This window comes from Cnephaeus nilssonii (genome assembly GCF_951640355.1).
Source record: "Cnephaeus nilssonii genome assembly, chromosome: 8".
NCBI lineage: Eukaryota > Metazoa > Chordata > Mammalia > Chiroptera > Vespertilionidae > Cnephaeus > Cnephaeus nilssonii.
In genome coordinates this window covers 71,604,884-71,627,744 of record NC_137079.1, presented here as the reverse complement: position 1 = coordinate 71,627,744, position 22,861 = coordinate 71,604,884, and the positions used below count along the sequence as shown (strand labels likewise).

General features: G+C 37.7%; 1 pseudogene across 1 annotated transcript; it reads left to right on the top strand.

Annotated features, from left to right (window-relative positions):
* The first annotated feature begins 910 nt into the window (after window positions 1–910).
* On the top strand, window positions 911–2,918 carry LOC307104050 (pre-B-cell leukemia transcription factor 2-like; annotated as a pseudogene). Its single transcript has 2 exons — window positions 911–943; window positions 2,292–2,918. The product of its transcript is annotated as a pre-B-cell leukemia transcription factor 2-like (transcript).
* The last annotated feature ends 19,943 nt before the right edge of the window (window positions 2,919–22,861 follow it).

The window sequence follows — 22,861 nt, the reverse complement described above, 5'->3', positions numbered from 1 at the left end:
AGAAATTTAGTGTAAAATTAACCTGTATAAAACACTTTATAAATTTTATTTTTCAATTACAGCTTACATTCAATATTATTTTGTATTAGTTTAGGTGTACAGCATGGTGGTTAGACAATCATATACTTTACAAAGTGGTCCTCTTGGTATTTCAAGTACCCACCTGGTACCATACATAATTATTACAACATTATTGACTATATTTCCTATGCTGTGTTTACATCCCCACAACTACTGTGTAACTACTAATTTGTACTTCTTAATCCCTTCACATTTTTCCACCAAGTTTCCAACCCCCTTTTCATCTGGCAACCATCAGTCTGTTATCTGTATCTATGAGTCTGTTTCAATTTTGTTCATTCTTTTATTTGTTCTGTAGACTCCACATATAAGTGAAACAAATATATGTTATTTGTCTTTCTCTGGTACAGAAATATTTTATCATCAGTTGCTAACATGCAGGTGCTTTCCCTTCAAATATTATTTCTAACATTTTACATATTTTGAGTATTAATATATCTATTATTGAAATCTTATTATTAAACTAGGCATATTATTAGGCATGGTGAATACAAAGACTACTTAAGGACAAATGTCAAGATCCTAAAAAACTAATCATTATTGTAAAACAACCACAATGATCACATCTGTGGACTTATGGGAGAGATACTGATTGCTTTGGGAACACCCATGTTGGACATTCTTTGTCTATTTATTCAGTGATACCATGTGTGCAAAAGCATCAGTGAGTTTGACAATTTCCATGCATTATGCAAGTATACAAGTTATTTATTATTCCCTGTGTTAGGTATAATTCTAATGTGACCCCTAATGACCTACACACCCACTTCCCTTTAGTGTGGGCATAACTTACTACTTTTTTCATAGTGTTTAGCAAAGTTGAAGGGACATGACTCCTGTAATGATTACATATATGGCAAAAGTAAAGAGTTTTCTTAGATGTAATTAAGATTCCTAATCAGTTAACTCCAAGTAAATCAAAAGATAGGTTTCCCTGGTTGGATCTTATCTAACTTATGAGCCCTATGGAAGAGAGCATAGACACCAGAGATGGAAGAAGTTTAGAGATTTTATTTTGCTGGCCTTGAAGGAGCATATCATGGTAAGTTCAATAGATGCAAGGAAATAAATTTTCCAACATCCATGTGATCTTGGAAGAGTACCTTGGATAATATCATATTCCTAGTAGACACTTTGATTATAGAATTGTTAGACCCTGAGCAGGAGACCCAGTTAATCTGCTTCTGGACTCTTGATTATGAAATACTAAATGCATATTTGTATCTGCTAATTTTTTGGCAATTTTTATTAGGGAACTATAGAAAACGAACACACTAAATATTTTTCACTGTATATAGTAGAAAAGATTGTGCACTGAAAATTATGAAGGAAGCAAAGTAAATAAGGCATATTATCTGACCAGAATGAGTCTATATTCTAATTGGAAAAATAATATACTATGTATAAATAATATAATTGAATAAATGAATAAAACAATAAAAATAAACCAATTGAAATGTAATATGGAAAATACTATGAAGTAATACAAATGAACTGGTTTAATAAATCACTAGAAAGAGGGATAATTTGGGCATCTTGGGAAATCAGATGAGGTTTGTTTTCTCTAAGCTTTAAGAGATAGATGGTGGGTGGTATAAGGAAAGTCTGTGCTGGGGAAAGGAAAGCATTTCAGAAGGTCACAGTAAGGTGAAGAGAGGCTTACAGATGAGAAATCTTTTCTAATGTTTAAGTGAAATCTAATGTAATTAGATTATATTAATATACATGTAAGTAATAGAGGTTAATGCTGAAAAGGAGAAGGGGCTATGTCACTCAGATTCTTATGTCAAAGGCTAACAAGGATAGCTTTTATTGCATGGGTCATTGGGCATGTTAGAGTTAGTAGTCTCCAACATAAGTATCCTATTCCAGCAGAGCATACCATTCTTTATTCTTGAAACTTCAATTATACTTACCTTAAGAGCTATATCCCTGCATTTTCCCTCTGATTATTGATATTCTCCTCATTTGTCAAGGTCATACTTCAAATATCCTATATAATAAGAGAGGAATATGCTAATTAGCCCAGATATGCTAATTAGTCATGACCAGTCAGGCACTTAATAGTAACGACCAGTCAGGCGCTGCCCAGGAGTGGCCCCTGGAGGAAGTGGCCACTGGTGGGGGCATGCGTGGGCCCGTGGCGCTGCCCAGCCTGGAGGCTGCCCGGCCTGGGGTCACGAACTGGCATGCTGCGCTGCCTGGCCTAGGTGCAGCCCCCAGTGGAAGTGGCCACCTGCGAGGCCCTCATGACCCTGCGCTTATGGTTCCTGGATGCCAGACAGAAACACCAGAACTTCAGCAAACAGGCCACCGAGGTCCTAAATGAGTATTTCTATTCCCACCTGAGTAACACGTATCCCAGTGAGGAGGCTAAGGAAGAGCTTGCCAAGAAGCGTGGCATCACTGTCTCTCAGGTCTCCAACTGGTTAGGCAACAAGTGGATTTGCTATAAGAAAAATATCGGAAAGTTTCAAGAGGAGGCAAACATCTATGCGGTCAAGACTGCATGCCTGTCACCCAGGGGGCCACAGCCGCACCAGCTCCCTGACACCCCTTCCTCTGCAGGCTCTGGTGGCTCTTTCAATCTTTCAGGATCCAGAGACATGTTTCTGGGGAGGCCCGGGCTCAACGGAGATTCCTACCCTGCTTCCCAAGTGGAATCACTCCAACATTCAATGGGCCCAGGAGGCTACGGAGATAACCTCAGGGGAGGCCAGATGTACATCCTTTGGGAAATGAGGCCAAATGGCGGCTGGCAGGAGTCTGTGGTTCCATCCTCAGTGACGTCCCCAAAGGAAGGACCAGGGACCGTTTATTCTGACACTTCCAACTGATCTCACCCCTCAGGGCCACAGGGTGGGGGCTCACGAGGTGACTCTTGATGAGAGGACAAAGGCATCCAGAGGACAAGCCCCAGACACAGGAGAAGCACAAGATGGTGAAGGGCAAATGGGGTCGCCCTACCCTAGCCAACTCAGTGCTGGGGTTGCTGACTACATGGCAAGGAGAAGCGGGTCCCCTAAGGGGAAGGTGGGGTCTGTCTCCCCTTTTTCCCCTTCTTTTCAATCTTTTTCTCTCCCCATTTCTTACACAGAAACACATCCAGAACCATATCTTACAGATCCTCTCTCTCTCTCATAGACACATACACAACTATTCTGTTTCTCTCTCTCATAGATACATACACAACTATTGTTTCTCTATAGACACATATACATTCTCTCTCTCTCTCTCAGACACTATTCTGTTTCTCTCTCTCTCTCTCTCTCTCTCTCTCTCTCTCTCTCTCTCTCACACACACACACACACACACACACTCTGGTTTCACCCATTCTCTCTCTCCCATCTCTTATCTGCTCTGGGATTTGTGGAGATGCCAGCCTTGCCCTACCTACCAGAGATGCCAAGAATGGGAACACAACTTCTGGACAGATAACCTGGCCACACCCCCGGGCCTCCCACCCCTCCCCCTGCAGACAGCTTTATTACCTCATATGCAGCTCATCTTAAACCAATAGAATTGCTCATGAAAAAAAAAAAAAGGAAGGAGGGAGGGAAGAACTTTATAAAGGAGTCAGTAGACAGCAGAGTTAAAGAAGGAAAGAAGATGTATGAGTGAACTGTAGGAGCTATAATGAAAATCAAGTATAGTTGTGTACTGGAGACAGATTTTAAAAGTAAGAGTCATAAAAGAATAAAGATAAATGATAGTGAATAATTAGGCAGGTAGATAGATAGATATTAAAACAGCAGAAGTAAGTAGAGAAGAATGTATGGGAAAGATAGGATGAGAGAGAAAGAGGGAGGGAAGAAAAGTTTTAAAGGGGAGCTGGTAGAACTTAAAAGGAAAATGGGAAGAAGGAAGAAATGGGGGAGGGAGCAAAGCAGGTCCAAGGGAGGAAGTGAAGAAAAAAATTAAGGTGGGAAGAAAGGGAAAGGGGAGGGAGGGCAGGAGTAAAGATAAAGGAAATAAAGAATGTGGGGAGGGAGGGAGGTTAGGAGAAAGATAGGAAGAAGGATGATGGAACAGAACTAGGAAATAAGGAGGAAATAAAAGTTTATAAATGATGAGTCAGTAAGAAAAAGAGTTACATAAAGGAGAGAGAAAAATTGTGTGAGAGGGAGAAGCCAATAAGGAAGTCAAATACAATTGTGTGTGAAGGGGATAAGATTAAAAAAGAAAGTTAATAGGGGTCACCAGGCGGGCAGGGGAGGGCAGCTAGGGGCATCAGGCAGGCAGGTAGAGTGGTTAGGACAGGCAGGCAGGTGAGCAGTTAGGAAACAGAAGTCCCGGATTTAGGCCCAGCAGGGATTGGGCCTAAACTGGCACTTGGACATCCTCCGAGGACTCTCGGATTGGAGAGGGTGCAGGTCAGGCTGAGGGACCACCCCCCACCCCATGAATGAATTTCATGCACCAGGCCTCTAGTATAATTATTATAAGATCCCATGTTGATTCTTCTTCCTCTCAATCTACTTGTACATTCATTTGACCCTTAAGTATATATTCAACACAAAATTTCCTTCTTATAATATAAAATCACCTTACAATAAACATTTATACACCCACAAACTCTAGTATCTCATGTTTTATCACAGATCACATATCTTTTCATCCATCTTACCCTATGTCTGTCATCCACCCATCAACCAGATTCCTCTGATACATTTCAAGTAAATTGGCACATTAATACTGACCCATCTCCATGCTTTGACATGCATGTACTTAGCTAGGGTCAGTAGTTGTTTGCAGATATTTTTTAGTGTAAAATTCACAAAGAAATTTACTGTGACAGTTAATTTTATGTATTAACCTGCTTAGGCCACAGTGCCCAGGTATTTGCTCAAACACTAGTTTGGAGGGATGTTGTGTCAATGTATGTTTTAGATGAGGTTGACATATAAATCAATAGACCTTGGGTAAAGAAGAATGCCTCCATAATGTGGGTGTGTAACAGGTAATAAAAACTTTATACTACTCTAACTAACCATAAATAGCACTAATGTACTAACAAAGCAAACTTGTAAAAAATCTCTATAAAGAAACCTATATTACTCTTAATAAATTTTAAACCCAGCTTGTTACTCTAACTTAATTTTTCCTCTCAAAACTAGAGCTTACATGTTAATTTTTTTTCTAAGAATACAATTCAGAGATCCTCATTTTCAGTTCCTGTGTGAACATGAGGAGCAACCTGACCTCAAGAACCCAGCTGACACTGACTTCCCAGACACAGGAAGGAATTAAGCTAACAAAAACCAGATGGTCAACTCAAGTACACTGACATTGAACCATATCAAAACCTATGGGAAGCACATCCTGTACATTCTACATGTTCTGCACATAGAGGTTTCCCTCTTCCTCTTTCAGCCCTATAAAATGTGCTAGCTTGACCAGAGCTGTTAAGATGGTCTTTGGGACGAGAGTTCCATCTTCTTGAGTTGCTGGCACCTGAATAAACCTCTTTCCTTTTCCACAAGCACTTATCTCACTAGTTTGTTTTTTGTGTGGCTGGCAACTAAAATTGGGTTTGGTTACAAGTGGGTCTCATCCAATCAGTTGGATGCCTTGAAAAAAACACACAAAAACTAACCTCCTCCCAAGAAGAGGGAATTCAGCCAGCCACCTGCCTTCTGTCAGGAGCTGTAACATCAATTCTTTCCTGTATCTCCAGCCTGTCAACCTTTCCTTCAGATTTTGAACTTGCCAGCTTTTACAATCAATTGAGAGGTTCCTTAATCAATCTCTCTCTCTCTCTCTCTCTCTCTCTCTCTCTCTCTCTCTCTCTCCAACCTATTGGCAGTATTTCTCTGGAGAACCCTGACTAATAGATGCACACATCTTAAGCATATATTTCTTTCAAAATTAATCATATTGAAGTTCTTTTTAGGCACTTTTTGGGCATATGCATTTCTGTAAAGTGTCTGTACAAATGTTTGAATATTTTGTGTGTTTTTTCCAACTTTTTATTTTTGAGTTAATATAAGTCCTTTTTTTCAGACATGTGTTTTGCAAACAGCTTTCCCTAGTCTATGATTTGTTCATCTTAATTATAAGCAATTTTGATGAGCAAAATTTTATACTTTTGAGGAATTCCCAAGTATCATTGTTTTCTTCTGATTATTGCTTTCTGTGAACTAACTTAGAAACATTTGGCTAGCCCCAAGCTACAGTCATATTCTATTATGTTTATTTTTTAAAAAGCTTTATGGTTTTAGTTGTTATAATTAAGTCTATGATCTACCTTAAACTTCATTTTGTGTATAATGTGAAGTTGGGAGTTGAAGTTTATATTACAGTCATTCATTTTCTTGAGATGAGATCAGGAAATACATTAATTTATTCAAATAAAATATCTCTCCTTAGGCCACTGCAAAATTGAATTCTCACATACACTTTCCATATATGACAGAAAGTTATTAGTTCTTTAAGAGAAAGACCGGAAGGCAAAATTCCTGAGTTCCCATGTTATCCAATCATGTGGTGATCCCAATGGAATCTTCTAGCCCATGTTGCCCATGCTTATTTAATTTTTAATTTGAGAAAAAAAGGAAATTCGATTAGCATTATAAAAGAGCAGAGACCTAAAAAGGGGGACTTTATGTTTCTAGTTCCTTTATCTGATTATTGTCTGGCCTTAAGACCTTCAACTGGTCCACTTAATTAAGTAACTGCTAGACATTCTGTTCTTCTCACCAGACTTGTTGAGGAAATATAATTGAAAACAAAATATCCTACCAACCCAGAAAACACCTTCACAAAGGATTAGGGAGAAAAAAAATAGTTTTGTTATTAAATAAGTATTAAACCAGAATGTAATGCAAGTTTCAGGCAATCTATTAAGTGATGGCAAACACACAGACGTCTCATTCTTATATATAGCCAAGCAGATGCCACCCATTATATATACACTTTCAAAATAAAAATTAACTGTTAATTTAATTATAAGCAAATCATTTCTTTCAGATTTCAAATTATTTTTAAAATACGCCTATTTTTGGTTCCCTCTCACTGAATTCGGAGTTTTGTTTGTTTGTTTTGTTATTTTCCGAGGTCCTGATTATCCGCACGATTTGTTTCATAGGAGCCGATTTGTATTGAAGCAGACAGGTTCCACTCCTCGTATTTCAAAGTTAATAAGTGTTTCTAGGTTTTCTATTTCTTCTACTAGGTTACGCACAGTGATATCTTAATGTATAATTTTGGCACCGCCAGATAGTGTACAATTATTCATGAATATTTGCAAAAAGAACTAAGGAAATACAAGAAATGCAGAAGTGGTTTAATTTCCTATAATGAGTAGAAATTCTAAAAGTCAACAATTAGAATAATCCCTCGATTTGCAGACCTTAATTTTAATGGACTTTGGATTTAGTGGACAAAATTTTTGGTCCATATGTCATATGTGAAAATTAATACCCTGTTAATTTTAAAATGCTTTTTACCAAGATTTACTTATAATTAAATTAATAGTTTATTTTTTGTTATTAACTTCACTGTTATTTTTAACAAATTGTTGTGAATGGGCCATATGTTGGGAAAAAACACTAGTAATTTTGCTGACATAAATACATATTACATATCTACAACTGCAGTCTACATATTTAAATCCAATAATCACTGCTCCTAAACGATGTTTGGTGAATGATTAGCACATGATCACACTGTATTCAGTGAGGTAATTGGTTCTGTTGTCTTGTGGGGTGACTTTCTGGGACAGTTTTAATGCCTGCTGGCTGATGTTCTGATCTGCACCAAGCCATGTGCATTTGTTTACTCATGGTGACTGGTGAATGCACACTTTTACTAAGGATAGATTGGACAAGGGACACAGAACTACGCAAGATCTAGGAAAAGAATGGCTTAGGGAAGGACCTAACACAAGCCCAGGAAGGATTGGGAGATTGATTGGTTAATTTGAAAAAGCACCTGGTCCTCCCCAAGTGTGAGAGAATATAATCAAAACTTAACAAAACTCTCTCTCGCTACATCTCTCTAGCCTGTGTGCTCTCAGGTTCTCTCTCCTTAACAGCCATGTGGTTCTAGCAGCTGCTTGGGGTCCAGCAGCTGCACAGACTCCAAGCCTTGGTGTCAAAAGTGGGCCTGGGCACAGGGCCAGCCCAAGCAGAGCCAGGAACAGACTGAGGCAGCCGGATGGGGACAGAGACTAACCTGGACTAATCCTTGGCATAGCGCAGAATTTCTGGACACTGGCTTGACTTCTGGGCCTGATGAAGAAAAGGCTGGACTTCTTTCTCAGCAGGATGGAGCTGAACCTGGGACAGTCCTTTTTTTTTTTTTTTTATCTCATCAAGCTTCAATAAATCTTACCACTATGCCAAAACCTCCTTTGTGTGGGTCCACTTTTCATGGAGTCACTTTTCTCACGAATCCATTTCTATCGGCAACAGGTACATGTACCTCTAGTTCTTCATTTAAATTTAAACATAATGCACATATATATGAATATAATAAAATGTAATTACATGGCTTACCATAATAAGTTGATTGTTTCCAACATTTAATTTAGACGTAAGTTCTATAATGAGCATTCTTTTGCACATTTCCTCGTACAGATGGAAAGCACCTGCTCTTCCCCAAGTGTGAAAGAATATAAATTGAAACATAACAAAACTCTCTCTCAGTACAAGTGGAATTGATAACACTAAATTGTCCTTTGAAGTTGCCTGGAATATGTAAAAGCTGTCATTGTCAGGGAGAAAGAATTATCGTCTACACTTCAGTTCTTCTGGCTGGACTAATAAATTAACATGAGACAAGATTAGTAGGTGAAAAACAAATAATTAATGCTTAATAAACATGCATACCTACCATTATTCTTACATAGGGGAGACCCAGGAGCACTTAGTAACTTGGCCAAAATGGAGGAAGCTGCCTTTAGCTAAAGACAGAAGGAAATGTTGGGGGTGCAGAGTTAGTTACGGGAAGTCACCAGGAAAAGCACAGTGAACAAGAGTAAGATGGTAATGCGGATTTAATCATCTTCTCCACTGATAGTGAAGGTTGGCCTGGTACAGAGAGGAAGACACCCTTATAAATTGTCCCAATTCCAATTATTAAAGAATTCATCTGTTTGCTATGCATTTGTAAAACCACTACTGCCATATCAACTTTATCCCCTGTGTATTCATTATATTACGCCCATGTTCTATCCTTGGCAATACAATATATGATTTAGTTACAATAATCTAAAACACATTTTGATATATGCACATTATGTTCTCCTTTTTAAAACTTAGTTCTTCTCAAAGCCTTGAAAAATATTTTCTGAGAATTTTTCTTTGTAGGATCTGAGTTTGTAAGATCACTTGGGAAATTATTTATTGTTATGATAACAAGTATGCTGCTCTGTGAGCTTGCCATATCTTGGGATTCATTCAGTTAGTCTTTTATATTTTTACATTTTAAACAGTAACATCTTCCAAATACTGTACTATATTTAGTCATAGATAACATTTTTTACCCTTTGGAATAGCATCAGGTTGTTGAATTCATTTTCTAATTTTTTTACCCTCATTTAAAAGGGTGTTTCTTATTCTTTATGATGCAAATGTTTTGAACTCTCTTTAGTTCAAATAATTTATGGAACTGCTTGTACTTTAAATACAGACAATTATGTTGTATGAAAACTAGGATAGTGTATTAATTTCCTAGGACTTCCAAAACAAAGTACTATAGTCTGGAAGGCTTAAATATCAGAAATTTATTTTGTTACAGTTCTGTTACTGGACAAAAGGAATCCATTCACCTGTGCGCATCAAAGCCCAACAAGACAGGAACAGGAACTTGCAGCCGAGAAAGTAAGGGTTAATTTTAGTAAGTGGCCCATGCCTGGAGAGAGGTGACCTAATGCTCCCAGTGGCTTCCAGGGGATGGGTTATACAGGGAAAAAATCATTAATCATGGTGACTGAGGGAGTTAAGGTCATGTTCAGGGTTGTGGTCTCACCTGATTGGTCAGCACTAGAGAGCAGTTGATCAGTGCATCTGGTTCTGAGTCAGCCAAGGAACTGCTTTGTCTGGTTTTACCACTTTTTGGGCCTGGAGCTGAAACACAACTGAGGTCTAGATTTTATCTCTAGCTTGATTGAAACTCTGTCTCTGGGATCAATAGACTTGAGGCTTTGTTCCTAAGATTATTTGATGCTGATCAGAATCTCATTGTATTGAGGGCTTAATGATTAAGGGAGTGGACAGGCAAAGAAAAAGGAGGCAGGTGAATCAGGGTGCTGGATGAGGCCAGTTTGAATCAAAAGGAAAGACCAGTGAAAAGGTCATAGTAAAGAAATGGAAATGAAGTTTCTGTGTGGTTATAGTTCTGGAGGCTAGAAGTCACAGTTCAAGTTATTTAACCAAATATATACACTGAGTGGCCAGATTATTATGATCTCTGAATATATATATTAGAGGTCTGGTGCACGAATTCGTGCATGGGTGGGGTCCTGAGGGGGCTGGAGGGGCTGGGACATTATCAGCCCTCTGGGTGGGCGGTGGGACGCCCTTGCAGGCTTGGGATCCAGATCTGTCCTGCTGACATTCGCGCCAGTTGTCAGGAGCCACCTGGTGGCCACTTTTATATTATTTCTTCTAGGGAAGGGAAGCAGCTGTGGTACCAGAGGCTGACTTCCAGGAGGCTGGCAGCACTGTTGGGATTGTGCCGGCGGCTCTAGTCCATCAGTGCTTGGCCCATTCTTCAGAGATTAGACCTGCAGGACTACTGAGGGAGTGAGTGGCTGCCGCCAGGCTGGTGGGCTGCCAGGATGGGTCTCAGCTGAACGGCGCTCCCGCAGTGGGAGCACAATGACCACCAGGGGGCAGCTCCTGCGTTAAGTGTCTGCCCCCTGGTGGTCAGTATGTGTCATAGTGACCAGTCGTGTTTCAGTCATTCGGTCGCTTAGGCTTTTATATATATACTAGAGGCCCCTAATAGCCCCCATTGGGAGGGCCAGCTGTACCCCACCAGTGCACAATTTCGTGCATTGGGCCTCTAGTGTTGGTATAAAAAAAGTTAAGCCTTATTGTGAATACTCGTATGTTTTAATCTTCCCATAAATTTTAGATTTCACACAGAGATTCAGTATAACTGTGGCAGACATGCTAATTTGTTCCTAATTTCCATTCCTCCTTTTTGATTGTCAGGAGATCCAAGACCTTTTAAGTGAGGCATTGTTCCTGAATTATTACAGCATTACTATTGGTCTAATTCAACTGTGACAGTCTTTCTTCTCCTTTGCTGGGGACTTGATTTCTCATATTCTTTACAATCAGAGGTGTCCATAAGACCCAGTTCTAGCCAAGTTGTCCCAAAGAAAAATGTGCTGTTGGCTTTGGGTTGTCTTTCTGCTTTTCTAATGAAAGAAAAATCATGAATCACGAATCATAGCTTTTCTACTTCTTTTGTTTCTAAACTTTATGAGTTGTCTATAGTTACAGCCGCCAACTTGTGATAATAAATCAACAGTCTTAAAAATGGAAACTAGTCTTTCCTAAGGTTGAATACATGATGGCATGATGAAGTCAATGCATCAGTCTTGACATGCCCATGAAGAGACTTTTTGTTTTTGAGAATTAAATGTCTATTGCCTAAGCCACTTTTAATAGGCAAACCTATTTAGCATGACACAGAGCTATTTCTAACAACTTCAAACACTTGAGGGGTATATGAGTATGCAGGTATATATATATACAGTGTTGGGGAAAAGTAGGTTTACTGTTGTAATCATACAAAATAGTTTATTTTTATTATTTATTAATTATTGTGTTATTTCCTCTATTAACAAGTGTAGACCTATTTCCTAGATATATAAAACATATATTCTAGATATTGAAGTAATATTCTAGATATATAGAAAATGCACAGAATAGATAACATGGAAGCAAAGACTAATTGAGTTTAGAGTCACGATCTCAGTGAAACTGTGAAGTGCATGTTATCATATTCCCTGCAGGAGAGGGGGAAATTTCCCCTCTCTTCCCTCTTAGTTCTTCTGGCTGGTCTAATAATTAAATTGATATGAGCTAGACTTCCAGGAAAAATAATGAAATTTATGATGTATGTACAAACAGAGGTTCTGATAGAATATGAGAACTAAGGACAAATCCACGGCAATTGAGGCTTATTGCCATCTTGAACTAAGGGGAAAGTGGGGTGGTGGTTTGGACTTCAAAGGGAATGTAGGCAATTCAACAAGTAGGTGAGAAGGAGCAAGCATTGCCAAACAGATGCTTGCTGGGCTGACTAGAAACAGTAGAACACAGAAGGGCATCCAAAAACAGACTTTGTTAGGTTCCCCTCTGTCTGCCTCACTTAGTTCATATTATGCTAAAGGGATGACTCCCTTTCTTGAAGCAAATATTTCTATCTGAATCCTTTAAGCTGGTAAGGGGCTGGTAAGGGGCAGGTAAAAGACTCATCTTAGTATTTTGTTTCTTAAAAATTACCAGCTTAAAATAATATATATCCCCAAAATGGGTGGCAAAATTGTGCTCTCTCTCACTACTATGGAAATATATTACTTTATTAGCTGTGCATAATATCTTTAAGATTAATGTTTACTCTGTTTATTTGGCAGATATTTTCATTCTCTTGATTAAAGTGATGATTTCACACATAAATCAAAATATAGACCTTAAACATGCAGTTTATTGTATGTAAGTTACACATCAATAATGTTAAAATATATTGAATGAAGGAATTATGATGCATATTACTTTCTGGTGTGTTTGAAGTAAAAAAAAAGGAAATTAATTTTTCTTTACCTATTATTTCTTAATTAAGAAGCTTTGTATGTAAAATTTAAAAAATTGAGTGAATAACAATATTCAGAAAATCATTAATAATAAAGAAAACTAACATTTATTCAATGACTCTATGTATCGAGTCAACCTCTATTCTTCCTATCATATATGGAAGAAAATACTTTTTTTTAAAAATTTCTTTTCTTTTTTTTAAAATCCTCACCCAAGGATATTTTTCCATTGATTTTTAGAGTGAAAGAGATAGGGAAAGACAGAGAGAAACATTGAAGTGAAAGAAACACATTGATTAGTTGCTTCCTGCTTACGCCCAGACCAGGGCCCAGGATGGGGAGGAGCCTGCAACCAAGGCACGTGGCCTTGGGAACTGAACCTAGGACACTTTGGTTTGCAGGCCCATGCTCTAGCCACTGAGCAAAACCAGCTAGGGCAGGAAAATATTTCATTACCTCCAACTCAGAGATGAAAGATAAAAGTAAACTCAGAGAGGACAAGTAGTAGGTTGTTGAAGTCACGTGGCTAATTGACTGTGTCAGCTGTGCTTTCACCATAGGCCCATCAAATTCAAAACTTGTGTCCTATCAAATGTGCTGTGCTGTTTGCAGCATTGCTATGCTCCAAAAGTACTCCAAGTATATTTATCTTGAGCCCATTCTATGCTTAAAATTATCCTGAGGGATTCAGCAGTGGGAAAACACACACACACACCTGATATGAAAAAGCTGTGCCCTTACACAGAGATTTCAGACTAACTGCAAAATTCCTTGATTCTCTACTAGAGGTACTATATCAAGAATATCAAATTCTTAAGCATTTAGACTCTCTCTTAATCTCCATGTATATTTTTTATTTACTTTGACTAGGCATTTTTTTCAAGAATAGTGTAATACCTTTTTCAGGACTATAGTCTACAGTCTTCTGCATAGCATGGTTCTGACCTAAATTCTACAACTTTATATCATGTAGTTGTTTCCCTGGCTCACTCATTTTCATTGTACATCCCTCAAACTGTCCACATCCTAATCCCCACAAACAGTGAATATACTATTTTACATGGATAGGGGAACAACAACAACATTGTACATGTGGTTAGGGAGGAAGGTGATAATCCTGCATTGTCCAAGCGGACCCTATGTAATCACAAGGCTCCTTGAAGGATGAAAGAGAGAGAAGTGGCAGATAATGAAATGTGATGACAAGTAGAAGTGGGGGTGAGTGGAGAGGAAAATGCTATACTGCTAGCTTTAAAGATGGAGAATGAGGCAATGAAGTCAAAGAATGCAGAAAGTGTCTGGAAGCTGGAAAATAAAAAGCTAATGGATTCTTTCCTAGAGCTTTAGCAATGAAACATGCCTATGAGTGAAACATGTCTCATTTTAGGCTTCTAACTTCCAAAACTATAATATATTAATTTTTGTTATTTTAAGCCACACTAAGTGTGTGGTAATGTTTTACAGCAGCCATAAAAAACTAATACCCTGGAACACTTACCTGGAATAATCTGAGATAAAACATTTTTTAAGAGTAAAAATGAGTGTTCATGGACACAGTGATGTGTTCAATATGATGACATTACTGGACTAAAAATTACATTTTGTTTTGCATCATTTACTTGAAACTTGTGAGAGTTTATTTAGTGGAAAAGAGGTACTTGGACTTTTCTGTTGTCTCTACCATTAGTTCACTTTTAAAGTTTTGCCTTTTTCACTTTTCCTTTCAGCTGAGAGCATGGTTTCTATGGCTGGAGCTACAGCAGACACTCTGAGGTATGGTGGTAACTTAAGGATGGGTGCTTCATACTATGAATAATGGAATGAGAAAATGGAGGGGAAATGGGACAGTAATGCCACTGTGTTATTACTGCATGGCCTGAGGTGACCCGTCTCTAAAGTCCAGGTTCTGTAAAATAAACATGTAAATTGCTCTTTATTGATTAAATCTGTTTTTTTTCTTAAAAAATCTTTATTGTTGAAAGTATTACCTAAGACTCCTTTTATCCCCCAATTACTCGTTCTAGCCCCTCCCCAACCTCACCACCCCACGTCTTCACCACCCTATTGTCTGTGTCCATGGGTTATGCATAGTATATGCATACAAGTTCTTTGGTTGATCTCTTCCCACCCACCCACCCCCACCTTGTCTCTGAGATTTGACACACTCTCTATTTCTTAATAGTTGGATTCATACATATTACATCAATTTTAAAATATATCAAACATTTTTTTTCTAATTACTTATTTAAACTACTTTCTTTGCTAACTTATGTGTGTAAGTTAGCCTTTTTGTTCCTATTTTTTTAATTGCTGTCACCTAGAACCAATTACATGTCTAGAGTAGGAATTCCACATTAGTGTTGCTCTTTGAGTAAGTGACTTAACTTCTCTAAATTTTAATTTCCCCCAACAGAAATAATAGTTTAATAACATATAGTTGATAAATTTCTAAAACTTAAAAAGATATGTATGAGATTTGAAAAAGAGTAAAAAAGTATCATAATGCATAAGATATTGAGGGGAAAACAACAACAAAAAAGCAAGTATATTCAGCAACTGTTGCCATTAAGTGAAAGGTGTTTTGGTCTCATCATCTAATTTAATTTTGTATAACTTTCATAAGTCTATATTATAGATGGTATTTTTATTCTTCACTAACAAATGAAAAAAATTAGTTTCAGGAAGGGTGAGTAACTTTTCTAATAACATACATCAAATATAAGGCTGGAAGTGTTGATATGTACCAAACACTGAATCCACAGATTATATACATTCCATGGTATCACAATGAGTACAAACAGTACAAATTAGTATCCATTAAGTATATAAAATTCTCAATAGCAAATTAACTAAATGACAGGTTTATATACCTGTTTAACAGTGTTTATATTTAGTATTATAAAAATTTATTCTTAAAATTTGAATAAGTTCCTGATCATAAGAAGATTATTTTCTACCTAAAAGATGATTCAGAGTTCTCCTTAAATGATATTTTATTTCTTAACTACTTGCCTTTTATTTATAGAGTCTATGGAAATACATGTGTTCTTTTTAAAATACAATCATAATGAAGGTCTAATGTGAATCCAAAAATATTATTATTTTTGACTATTCTGTGCATGCAGATTCACTTGACATAAGCAGAATTAGAATGAGAAATTCATCCCCTTCGTTTGTCATATCATGAGCCACTTTGGATAATCGTATTTTCTGTGTAGCCAGACAACTGGCATCTCAAAAATGGCTCATCTACTTCTATTAAAGTCAGTGGAAGCTATACTGTGTATCTCTACTCACCATTTTGACAGTTTGGACACAGGAGATAATGCATCACAAACAAGGTTGTATACTAACAGAAATTGTATACTAAAAAAAAAAAGAATATAATAGAATTGCAATTTACTCTGTTCCTTTACTTATCAGCTTTCCACATATGGTTGATTTAAAACCTTATAAAAGAGTCAAAATATTATTTATAGTTTTCTTTACTAGAAATGAACACATTTTGAGCCCAGGCAAGTAAAAATATGAAATATGTTGAAATGGTTTTGCTGTTCGATCCAGGACTTAAAAAAAATGCAATGTACGAGAACAGTATGATTCAAGAAGATGACTATTTCAGGCAGATAAAAGCTAACATTAATAATAAAATGTTTATATTAGTGTTTATTAATGTAGGTGTCCCATGGATAATTTTGATACGTCTCTAGTTATGAGAAGTATATATTGAGTTTGTATGCTTTGACTTATATTCAAAGTAGAACATATTCTTTTCAGAAACATTTAAGTTTGTGGTTATAACCAAATATAGAGAACATTTTGCAAAATGAGCAATTTTAACAACTTTATTTTAGCATGCATTGTATTCTTTAAGAAATAAGAAAAACTCTATTTTTGAATACATGTGGAAAACATAAAGATTATAATAATACATCGATAATAGTTAGATTCGGAAAAATGTAAATTCAATTGGCCACATTCAATAGTCTATAATTTCTATATTTTCTTATAACATGTCTTTAAACTGTTCAAAAAAGAAGTGTTCTATTTAACTCATATTCATTCTAAATAAATCTACCATTATCATTAGTAACTGTATTTGCCTTCCTGTAAAATGAACTATAATAAAAATATCAAAAGGCATACTGAAGAGAACAAATATACCAATTTTTTTATCATAAAGCTGTCAATTATTAGGAAATCACATAAATTATTTGGTCCAAATGTTTCTTGTATAATAAACGTATTTTTAAAAATATGTATTATTATTTTTCAGTAGGACAGATATGCAAAGGACATTATGAAATTTATGTATGTACAAAAATTCACTTAAAAATATCAGACTGAAACTACCTAAGAGAACATATTTTACAAAAGAGTCCTTAGTGTAGAAACTTAACTCATTTGTCTAAATAAGAACTAGGATTAAAATGAACTTAATTCAAATAGCTTATTTTTTAAAAGAGGTAAATGAAAAGAAAGAGGAACAAAGAATTGCTTATGACTATCCTATATTTGACAAAACACGGAAAAAAATAGTGAAAAAGAAGAGGAGTATATCATAGCAATGTGCTGCCTCAGAGTATGTGTGTCTCATGATCTAGCTTCTATAACCCCACACAACTGAGAAAGGGTCATTTCTTTCATCATAATTAAAGTGAGAATTCTCCATTCACATCAGCCACACCTCCACCACAGGAGACAAGAGACTCCCAAAGGAGCTTTAGAAAGATGTCCTCAATTTTCCCTACTCCTTGGATTCGATACAAATTGGCATTTGTATAGACCAATTGTCCCACAACTTAATAGACACTGTTGACAAATAAAAGAATAAAATGGAACAACATTGGGACATTCTATAAAGCCATTCTCTGTAAATACTACCACTTTAGTGCTAGAAATAAAGTAATCAAAATAACAATCTTGTGCACTCAGAAACAGACCCACACACGTATATACAGGGTGGGGCTAAAGTAAGTTTACAATTGGGAGTATAGTAATACAGTATATTCTTGTATTATAATTTATTAACTAGAGGCCTGGTGCACAAATTCGTGCACGGATGGGGTCCCTCTGGGTGGCCTGCAGGGATCAGGCTGAACCTGCAGTCCAACACTGCCTGCAGCTCCTACCTGCCAGTCCCACTGATCCTGGCCCCACTGTGCCTGCTGCAGGCTCGTGCCCAATCAGTCCTGATTGGAAGAGGCTTGTGCTGCCACAACAGTGCTCGTCAGCCATGAGCCCTACATCTGGTGCCCTCCCAAGGGGAGTGGCCTGCAGGATCAGGCTGAAACTAGCTCTCCGACATCCCCCGAGGGGTCCTGGATTGCAAGAGGGCACAGGCCAGGCTGAGGGACCCCACTGGTGCATGATGGGGCTGAGGAGAGACCACGGGAGGGCTCCAGGGCATGTCCAGTCCATCTCGCTCAGTCCCGATTGGCCAGGCATCAGCAGCAAGCTAACCTACCGGTCAGAGCGTCTGCCCCCTGGTGGTTAGTGCACTCATAGCAACTGCTCGACCAGTTGACTGTCTGCCCCCTGGTGGTCAGTGCATGTCATAGCAAGTGGTTGAGGAGCCTTAGCATATCATTAGCATATTACGCTTTGATTGGTTGTTCAGTTGTTCTGCCGTTTGGTCTATTTGCATATTACCCTTTTATTATATAGGATTGTTTTCCACATCAACAACTGTAAACCTACTTTTACCCTACACAGTGTATAGGGTAAAATGACAGAAAAAATGGGGAAATAATATACCTTTTAATAAATATAGTGGGGGTGTATTAACAATGAAGAGTGTTCCTGGGCTCAGCCCAAAGAATAGGTCAATCCAAAGGAAAATCCATAGCGTGTTAAAGATATAAGAAACTATCTTGATGAAATCATGATAATGAAGTTTTTAAATATCAATCTTAAAGAAATACTAATCTTTAATACTAATAAAAACAGCACATTAAAATTAAGAATTCAAGTAATCACAAAATACCAAAAAGAGAATAAAAATGAATCAGCATTGTATAAAAGCCAAAATGTGGAAGTGAGAAAGCCACAGGTGTAGGATGGTATTTCTAACACATATAATTAATGAATGATAAGCATCTAAAATATATACAGAACTGTATATGAATCAATAAAAAAATAAACTCTATAAAAAATGGAGAAGGGACTTGAAAATCTACTATAAAAAAGAGTAAATCCAAATTTCAATGATCATACTAAAAGTGATTAATGACATTATATTCCAAAAAGTTCAAATGATTGTCAAATGCTAAATGCATAGATACATTCTATATTTTCAAAATTAAAAATATCTGATAATGCCAAGGCAAGCATATGGACCAAATAAAACCCAAACTTTCTGCAATTAAGTAATTTCTTTGGATACAATGAAACATTATCTTAGTCAGTAAAGATATCCAAAACTTATGGCCTATTGTTAAGTAAACAGCTTGAAGAAACAAGTATTTGTGCAGTTAAGATACATGTTCCACAATGTTCATACCAACTTTTCCATTATGGTTCTAAACTATTAAAAATCTTACCTAATAATAGACAAACATGTAAATTGACCATACCTCTGCTACACCCACAGCCAATCATAGTGAATATGCAAATTAACCCAACAAAGATGGAGGTTAATTTGCATCAGAGGCCTGGGTCCTGGGAACATCCTCAGCACCCAGGTCACTATGAGGTAGGCCCAGTGTGGGCCCTGAGCAGCCTGGGAAGGGCCTGAGCCAGGTGGCCCCTGGGCAGGGCGGAGCCTGTGATCGGAGCCGAGGGGGAGGCCCTGCCCAGGCCTAAAGCCTCAGCCAGGGGCTTTAGGCCTGGGCAGGGGCGGAGCCAGTGATCAGAGGGAGCTGGGTGGACCCTGCCCAGGCCCCAAGGCTTTAGGCTTGGGCAGGGGCGGAGCCAGTGATGATAGGGGGCAGGGGCCGAGCCAGTGATCGGAGGGAATGGGGGGTCCCTGCCCAGGCCTAAAACCTCAGCCAGGGGCTTTAGGCCTGGGCAGGGGTGGAGCCGGCGATCGGTGTGAACTACAGAGGAAACACCTTTTCTGATTGCTCATTAGCTAAGCTCCCTATAATTAGCTAAGCACCACTGGTAATATTCTTAGTAACTTGGGTATAAGAATCCAAAAAGGTGATCTAGGTTTTTCCACCTCACTCCTGGAGGAAAAAAGAAAGGTCCACTGCTGGAGCGCTAAGAAATGTCATATCCTGCCCTAGCCGGTTTGACTCAGTGGATAATGCCTTGGCCTGCCGACCGCAGGGTCCGGGTTCGATTCTGATCAAGGGCATGTACCTAGGTTGCAGGCTCCTCCCTGGCTGGGGCCCAGATCAGGGCTCATGCAGGAGGCAACCAATCAAAGTGTCCCTCTCACATTGATGTTTCTCTCTGTCTTTCCCTTTCTCTTCCACACTCTAAAAATCAATTGAAACATATCTTCAGGTGAGGATAAAAAAAAAACAAGAAAGAAATGTCATATCCTATGAAAGACACATCTTGAGAATGCCTAAAGAAAGTTGTCATTTTTTCATGGTGAAAGGACTGGAGTCTGTGTTGATGAAAACATCTTGGTGGCTGCGGTGGCTGGCAGTGGCTGCAGCAGCAGGGTGATGGGGCTGGTGCCTTTCTCTGATCAGCCTGGTCGTCTACCACAAAGGGAGACTAGACTGCGGCTTAGGCTTGCTCCCCATGGGGAGCGGGCCTAAGCCGTCAGTAGGACATCCACTGAGGGCTCCCAGTATGTGAGAGGGGGCAGGCTGGGCTGAGGAACCCATCCCCAGTGCACAAATTTCATGCACTGGCGCCTAGCCTATATCTATAAAAAGCTAATATGCAAAGTGTCCCCTTGGGAGTTGGGGAGACCAGGAGTTCGATCACTCTCTATCGGCCAGTCCTAGGGACCTTAATCATGCATGCATTTCATGCACTGTGCCTCTAGTATATATATATAAATACTTATGCACATAAAATGAATTAAAAACAAAATGTAGTCTCTATATAAAGAAATTAGAAGCCCAATGCACGAAATTTGTGCAAGAGTAGGCCTTTCTTCCCCCAGCTGCCAGCACCAGCTTCCCTCTGGCATCCGGGACCCAGGTTTCCCTCTGGCACCTGGGACCCAGGCTTCCCTCGCAGCCCCAGCTTCGTCTGGAAGGATGTCCAGTCTAATTAGCATATTATGCTTTTATTATTATAGATCATTATTGTGAAAGACAGAAAAATGGTATTCTTATTCAACTATCTTTTTTTCACCTTTATATAATTCTATCTAATTTGGCTTCTCTTCCATTTTTTTTCTTCTCTTCTTTCTCCATCTTCACTACAACTTTCCTAAATAAAGCATTACAATTATGATAAAGTAAGTATACCATCAGCCCATTGACACTTTCTTTAACAAAATGAGTTTGTTGGATGAAAGTTATATTGAATGGGCCTGATGTTGACTAAGGACTTTTACTTGTGTATCTGATTTGATTTACTATTTTCTCTGTCAAATAAAGGAAAACCTGCTTTGATGTTTTCTGTTTATGGGATAAAGTCTAAAGTATTTTCCAGATAAAAGTTGCATACCTCAAAGCAGAGGCTAAATTTATTTGCTCCCAGAAAAAGCCAATCTGGGAAAGCATCTGTGTAAGACAGCAACTCAATGTGTTTATAATAATTCACCATTAATTTCTAGGAAATAACCATATTCAGTGTAGTTCAAATTGGAGGTGTGATAAGAACCACCTTTTGTGGGACTTTAAAGTCTTGTATGCTGTCACTAATTTTTGAAGTTATTCCAGTTTTACATTATTAATTTACATTACTAGTTTTGAGCAGGATGAATTACACTAAGTCATTCATTTTCCTTTGTCTTTTGTAATGGATCTTAGCCTGTAGGTTATGGAACTATGTGCAGATTATATGAATGATAGTTACAACTAAAAATCAAGAATCTGAAGTATTACCTCTGGGTTGGTACAGGGACCCACTACTCTGCCATTTATATCTGAAAGTGGCATCTTTTTTTTTTTTTATCTCTAGGAATATTTCTTTTACTACCTTATTGAGTATTTCTCTCTTCTAAACTTTCTTCTTCCCCATGATGGAAATTAATTAAATACCTTCTAGGACTTTTGTACTACATGAATGTTATCACTTAACTTGTCACTCATTCTTTTCCATACTGTGTTGCTTTTATACCACATTCTATTAAAAATATAATTCTCCACAATTTTAGCAAGTAATTTACTTTTCACATTTTACTTATAAGGCCAGTTTTAATACTATAAATGTTTATTTTTTATTTATCCTTCTTTAATTTTAAAAGTTAATATTTGTATATTAATTTCACAACATTTCTAGTTACTTTTTTTAAGTTCGATGTCCACTTTACTACCTATCTGCATTGTTAATTGCACCTATTAAATCTTTACTGTGCTTGCCTTATTTATTGTCCCATTGGAAGTTACTTCTCTACTGACTGTAATATATCTTTAGTGACAGTACGGGTTTACACTAAATGTTAATATTTATATTCCTGTTGGTCTTTATATTTGGTCATTCTTGTTTTCCTCTCAGGGAGTATAGATTATGCTTAGGTTACTGCTGTCTCAGAAGATAGTCATGTGGAATATGACAAGACTAGACCCTTGGTGCCAGGCAACAACACTTGCTTGCTTCTTGGTTTATGAATGTCATAGCTGCTTACCAATTTTGAGGGTACAGAGAGCACCTTATTGACTCTTTATTGACACACTTGCATAATTGTTTTAGTTAGGAAGAAAATGTTCCTGCTGTTCAAACAGAAGAAGCAAAAAGGTAACTATGCCATGATTTTTTTAAATGAGTTTAATTAATTGATACCTAGTTGGTTGCTCCTAGGCAACATCATGTTTCTTGTCTATATCAATTTTTCTTATGTAACTATCATAGCACCGTGATCAAACTTCTCAGAATGCATCTTTCTTGGGTTATCTTCTGAACTTATAGCTATAAATTTGTTTTCCTGTAGA